We start from the raw sequence: 6,438 nt of genomic DNA, 5'->3' as shown, positions 1-6,438 counted from the left end.
TGTTCCTGTATTAGGAATGTTTATGGAGGATAACTCTGTAAAAAGCTTCCTGTATCTCTCAGGAAGCTACTGAGATTGACAGCATCACTGCACACTGTGTTTATGACTAGTTGTCTTAATTCTCAAGCTATCTCCAAAGCTATTGCCTAAGTTATGTAGTCAGCTTTCTGCCAGCAACCTTTGGCCAAATGGGCAAGTGAGTATTCAAATAACAGTAAACATATGAGGGGCTGAAATTTTGAAGTGCAGGACAGATTTTAAAGGGAAGTAAAGATGGGAGCTCTTACACCTCCTCTATGAAGAAAAGTTTGGGTTAGGTTTATTTAGCTGGGAGAAAAGTAGGCTGTGGGAAGACCTCGTTGCAGCTTTCCAGTACTTGAAGAGAGAGCTCACAAGCAGGACAGGGACAAACTTTTTAGACAGTCTGATAGTGACAGGATAAGGGAGAATGGCTTAAAGCTAAATGAGGAGAGATTTAGGTTAGATGTTAGGAAGAAATGTTTTACTCAGAGGGTGGTGAGGCCCTGGCAAAGACTGCCCAGAGAGGCTGTAGATGCTCCCTCCCTGGAGGCAATCAAGGCCGGGTTGGATGGGGCCCTGGGCAGCCTGAACTGGTGGGTGGCAGCCCTGCCAACGGCAGGGAGTTTGGAACTGGATGATCCCCTCCAACCTAAGCCATTCTATGATTCTATTATTATGTAGACCTAAGATACCTAATCTCTGTTCTCAGCAGAAGTTCAATTCCTCATATCCAATTTTATTCATTTTTTCCAGAAACTGTTTCATCATACCTTCATTTCTACCTCCATGCAAGAAAAAAAGGAAAAAACAACAACAACAACAACAACAACAAAAACCAGGAAAAATAATAACAGCTACTGCAAAACAGAAACAAAGAAACAAACAAAAAGACTTTTTAAGGACATGCACGCAAATAAGAAAGACACAATCCTTCTCTACACTTGTTAACCTCTATTAGCACATGCATAATTCAGACAAGTAGTTTGTGTTTGTAATACAAATTCTCTGGGAATTAGCAAAACAAACAGCACTACCTATATTGAATTGGGTCTTGACACTTTGAGACATTTGCATGTGTGATGTCACTACTCCTGACAGCAACAGAGGTCTTGAGGAACAACAAACACAGTTTGCCCATGAGTTCAGATTAAAAGTAATTTATGTCTCTGTCATTGCTGGAGTGTCTCTAGATACAATCAATGAAGATGATCTAGGAGAAAACAGCTTACAACATATACTTTTGAGGAAGTAAAAGCTTCTGTGGCAATCTAGAAATTCTCTTTTGGTACCCTGGAAGACATACGATACAAAAAAAAAGAAGTTTAAAGCATAATAGGTCAAGAAAAAAGGAACCACAGCCTCTTTTTTATGATTGTAGCATATTATTGTGGAATGGAAAGACTCATAATAGAGCACGCCATGGTCTCATTCCAGCCATAATTAGCAAAGAGCATTTCAATTATTTCAATGCAATGTATTTTAGATTATCATGACAGTATCTATATTCAGTTTAGGAGTATAACTTGGTCTGCTTTTATACAGTGGGATAAAGTTGGCATCACATATAATAACTATTTGCTCAAATTATTAAACATTAAACTCAAGTTCAAATATATTTTAGTGATTTTTTAATTTTATTTTTTTCTAAACTAATGATTTTACAGGGTTGGGTTTTTTTTTTTTTTGGTGCATTTTAGATGAGGTGGTATAGACTGCTTTAAAATGTAACTATTTCATACCAAATATTTTTAAAATATTCTTTTACATTGTGCTAGATGTAACACTAATCTGGAAGGCTCTGATGCGTAAGTAAGAAAATTAGATATGCTTCAAATGAAGGCAAATTTTGTATTGAAGTGATGTGGATTTGCATTCAGGACCAATTAAGGAACCATGCGTACATGTCTATGCCATAACTCTTCAGTATTTCCTTTGGAACAAAATTAGTCCTGACTCACTGACAATTATTATTAACACACATAAGCAAGAGCAAAATGGGATTGTAATGAAAAAATGTATCTGATTAGGTTATCCAGTTTCCAGTGAGGAATTTAGTGGCGCCCCTGCAATAAAGATGGAATGGCATTTCAGCTGGCCCTGGCTCAGGACTGGTGCCTGCTGCCCATCTGGCAGAAAAGTGATAAAGCAGCAACAGCTGCTAAGGGCATGGAGAAATTAATTTGAAGAGGTATGCATGCCTGAAGTAACTGCTTAAAGAAGTAATACTTGCCTGCTACCCCATGGCCATAAGCAGAATGCCAGGAAGGAGACAGTGGAGGATGGAAAACAAATGGACCTCCTGGTGTTACTGACTGGAAAGAGGAAATAAAGGATGATGTTAAGTGTTACTATCAGGACCACACATAATAGTGAAAGCTAGTATTTTCCTACTGATGGAGTGGTATGAGATATCTCAATGTAAGTAAAGAATGTTATTTCAAGAAGGAATACAACCTTAGAACTATGATTTCAGGACATCGTAAACAAACTGTAAGAAATAAGAAGAAATTCTGGGGAAGTTCTCTTGCACAAACCTTCTTTTAAAGAAAAAACTTTTCATTTTTAAGTTGTTAATAGAGGAAAAGAACTCACAAAAATTTGAATTTTTATAATAGAAGAAAAGGGCTCCTAGGATTTCAAATCCCAGGTTTGGTATTAACTACCTATCATCTAATTGAACCCCTCTGCCTTATTTCTGATCACAAGAAGTAAACAATCCAAACACATTACCTCCTACAGAGAAGTTTTATAAAGATGGCCAGCTCAGTGTTGGGGAAAGTTTTTAAGGTGCTCTTTCAACAGAGAAGAAACTATCTACCTAAATTAGGACTTACTACAGTGGCTCATATAATAGTTTGTGTTATTTTGGGAGAAATAATGTGGACTGTATTTTGTAGCTGAGAACATTGTCCTGGGCTATCTTTGATATGCTGTAGATGGATTTATTTTCTAAGAGCAAAGCTGGATTTGCAGGGTGCTTGCTTGGTTTGGTGACTTGGAAAGCACTTCATAGCAGATTCATTCAAATGTATAATATGTTTGATTTAACGTGTGCATATTTTATAAAGGTAATTTTAAGTGCTCCAAGGGAACGATGGAGGCAACGAATCCAATCCAAAATGCTTACATAGTGTTTTGAGGATGCAAAGTACAGGAGCACCAGACAGTTGAAAGATTTGTTGTAGTCCAGTGAAAACTGCTGAAAGTTGAAATTGTTTAAATAAAGTTTGAGAAACAATGGTACAGGGGGCTTAAAACCCCAAAACAGCCACCTTCACAAAGTCCAAAGCCAAGTGAAGATTTGAGCTGAAGAAGAGATGAGCTGTAAAAACCTCTGGGTACTGTCAGGTTTTGTGGATGTCTATGCCTGAACATGTCTACCAGTGACATGTACCTTTTCTGTTTGTATACTATGTATATATGGAGAACATCTCCTGCTGTGTACAATATTCCTTTGAGTTTTATTCACTGCAGAAAGCAGAGTTTTGCCCAGGATATTGTAAAAAGAGGGCAAACCAAAATGCCTCCTTATATTACTAACATTCATGTGCTGATAAGCCTTTGCAAGATCAGGTTTAGTGTCCTTCTTTGTTTGTTTGTTTGTTTTATCTAATATCACTTTACTAAATAACCTTAGTTTGAACACATGCTGTGGGTTATCAGTGCAAGAGATGTTTAAGTCGATTTTGAAGTCAATAAGCAGTTTCAACATGTCTTAAGGTTGTTTGAACACAGCTATTCTGCCTCTGCTAACCCTGGTAAGAGATGCTGTTTGGTAACATTTGTTCCAAAAGTCCATGCACCTGGCCTCGCACTTGCATAAGCTGTGTGCCTTATAGTGATTCGCTCAGTATGCAAGTTTCATATTTAGCAAACACATTAATCTTAATTACTGCCTGCAAGAATGTCTCAGGCTTAGAGGTTCCCCCTCATTATGGGAAAGCTGCTCTCAAGACCAGAAAAGGGGATGTGGAGGTTACCCTGCACAGAGCACTACTTGGGCTGGAGAGAGAAACACAGCCCTATCCTTCTTATTCTTGTAGCCTCTCCTGTATAATTCCATTTAAGCAGTATTAACAGGCATTTCTGTGTTTACAGCACCTCTTGCGACTTGAGAGGGTAGAAAAAAAATCTTGAAAAGAATACATGGCCCTTTCTCTCATGCTTTTTTAATCAACATCTTCTCTTGAAGTCCTGTCATCTCTCATTCTCTCATCTATCCATCATATTTGTTTGTATTGTGCGTCTATCAACTATGCTGCTTGAAATGAAGCACTGCTCAGGAGTTCCTGAGTACCTGCTAAGCCTGCCGAGGACTTCTGAATCCTTCAGAAGAAAGAGAGGACACATCAAGTGCTTGGTAAAATCTTTATTGTGGGTCTCATGGTTGCATGCCATCTCTGCTCTCAGCTGCCAGAGCGCAGACAAAGCAGGAAAGAAGTGGAGTTTTCTGCAATTTCTATTTCTCAGTCTTAGCACTTAAGAGGTGAGATCAATTAGAAGAGACTGGCAACCATTTTCCAAACTCAGTCGTAATTTGCCACTGTTTTAAACAACACAGCTGCCTACCAGACCCTGACTTCTGGGGTACTAGTTCAGATGCTTGTTCACACGGGGATAGGATCATAATAATTAGAATGGGAAGCAAATTAGGTGTCAAATCATGTTTTCACTGGCATCTAATGGAGAATATAAATGTTCCCTCAGACAAAGTTTGAAACTTATTAGTTTGTCCATCTGGAATCTAAGAAAAGTAAATATTTTAATAGCTGTACTACAACCAGGCTTGTAAACATGTAGATTGATAACCGTGCTTTGTTGCAGCAATAGTGCCTGCTATAAGATTACACTTCAACAAGAATTCTGCTATTGATTTTAAAAGTTGGAATTCATTCAATTCTCGTTGTTCTTCAGAGGCATGAAAACAACTCAGTGTCTGCTGGCATTTACCACACTGTGATTTTTCAGATAAAGGAGTAATAACAAAAAAGGTGGGAAAGAGCTGCTCAAACTTTGCTTTGTAAAAGATAATTATGAATCAAGACAACATAATAAAAAAAAAAATTAATCCCCTGAGCTTCTTTCTGATCTTTGACTGCTGTAACTAAGATCAATAGCCTGCTTTATACCAACAAACTTTTAAATGTTTGTTTATCCAACCACAAACTCAAATACGATGTTCTGCTTCAGTGCTGTCTTGAAGCTAATGTTAAAGCTGCTTGACAGTGCTTAACAGCAAAACTCAGTCAAATATTACTGTGCTGTTAAGTCACTGGATCTTGAGTTAATTTTTAATGTCAAATACTTTAACTAAAACCACCAATCCAAAAACGTTCTGAGAAACTGACCTCCAGTTGATAATCTGCTAGAGCTCTACCCTTGCCATGGAAACAGCAAAAATGCAATCTGCTTTGCAGTGTAGCATGCTTTAAAGGGAGATAGATATATATTTCACACATGGGATTGGATTAAGTGTTCCAGATGTACCAAAATGAATGTGATAAGTTGTTGAAACAGATCAGCATATACTGCTTGAAAGCCACGAATGTGAGGGAACACAATACTAAGGATATGCTAACATTACTGTTTTCTTAAGCTCCTCCCATTTATGGCATCCTTATTATAGTATACATTTACATATGTTTCTTGTTTTAGTCACTTTTAAGTGGAGAATAGACTCCATGCAAACAACCTCACTAAATTACTTTACTGAAACAGTTCCCATTTCTTAAATATTCTTTGCTCACCGTGCATTATTTCATGACATCCAAAACCATTTTGAAAGAACACCTTCTGAACAAAATAGCATTTCTAAACAGTAGCGTTCTCAAAAACTGCATCAGATGTTCTGCTGCATGAAAACACAGATTCCCAATTTGTGGCCCCAGTAAAAGTAAGTAATCCCGTGGCTGTCATTTTGAGGTACATCCCACCTTTGCACAGTGCAATTTGGGAGAAGAATACAAATATAGTATGTGGCATTTTTTCTACAGCTTACCATTTCCTAGGGCTGCCCGTGCTCACCCAGTCCTCAAGATAAATTTTATGATTTTCAAACTTCAGGCTAGCTACACTACATTGCACCAATTGCCCCTGACTAATGGTTTTTTTTTTGGCAACAAAGCAATTCTGTCATGGAATGAAAAATACATGGAAATTTATTCTGTTAACATAAGGATATCATTTTGCAAGGAAAAATCCCACGTGAATCTTTTAGATGAATTACTATAAATTTTCCATTACTGAGACAGCTGAAAGGTGTACCAAACATAGAGCTGTATGTTTGTTTCACATGTAGGAAAGTATTTCTCATCTACTTTTCTGGGCTAGAACACTCTAAGGAGTATAATCCTGTAAACCATCACAAATTTCCATAGTTCCACTACAGTGGGCTTGTTTAAGGTGTGTCACTATCTG

The sequence above is a fragment of the Meleagris gallopavo genome, chromosome 3 (genome assembly GCF_905368555.1).
Source record: "Meleagris gallopavo chromosome 3, MGAL_WU_HG_1.1, whole genome shotgun sequence".
Classification (NCBI taxonomy): domain Eukaryota; kingdom Metazoa; phylum Chordata; class Aves; order Galliformes; family Phasianidae; genus Meleagris; species Meleagris gallopavo.
This window is presented reverse-complemented; position numbering follows the sequence as displayed.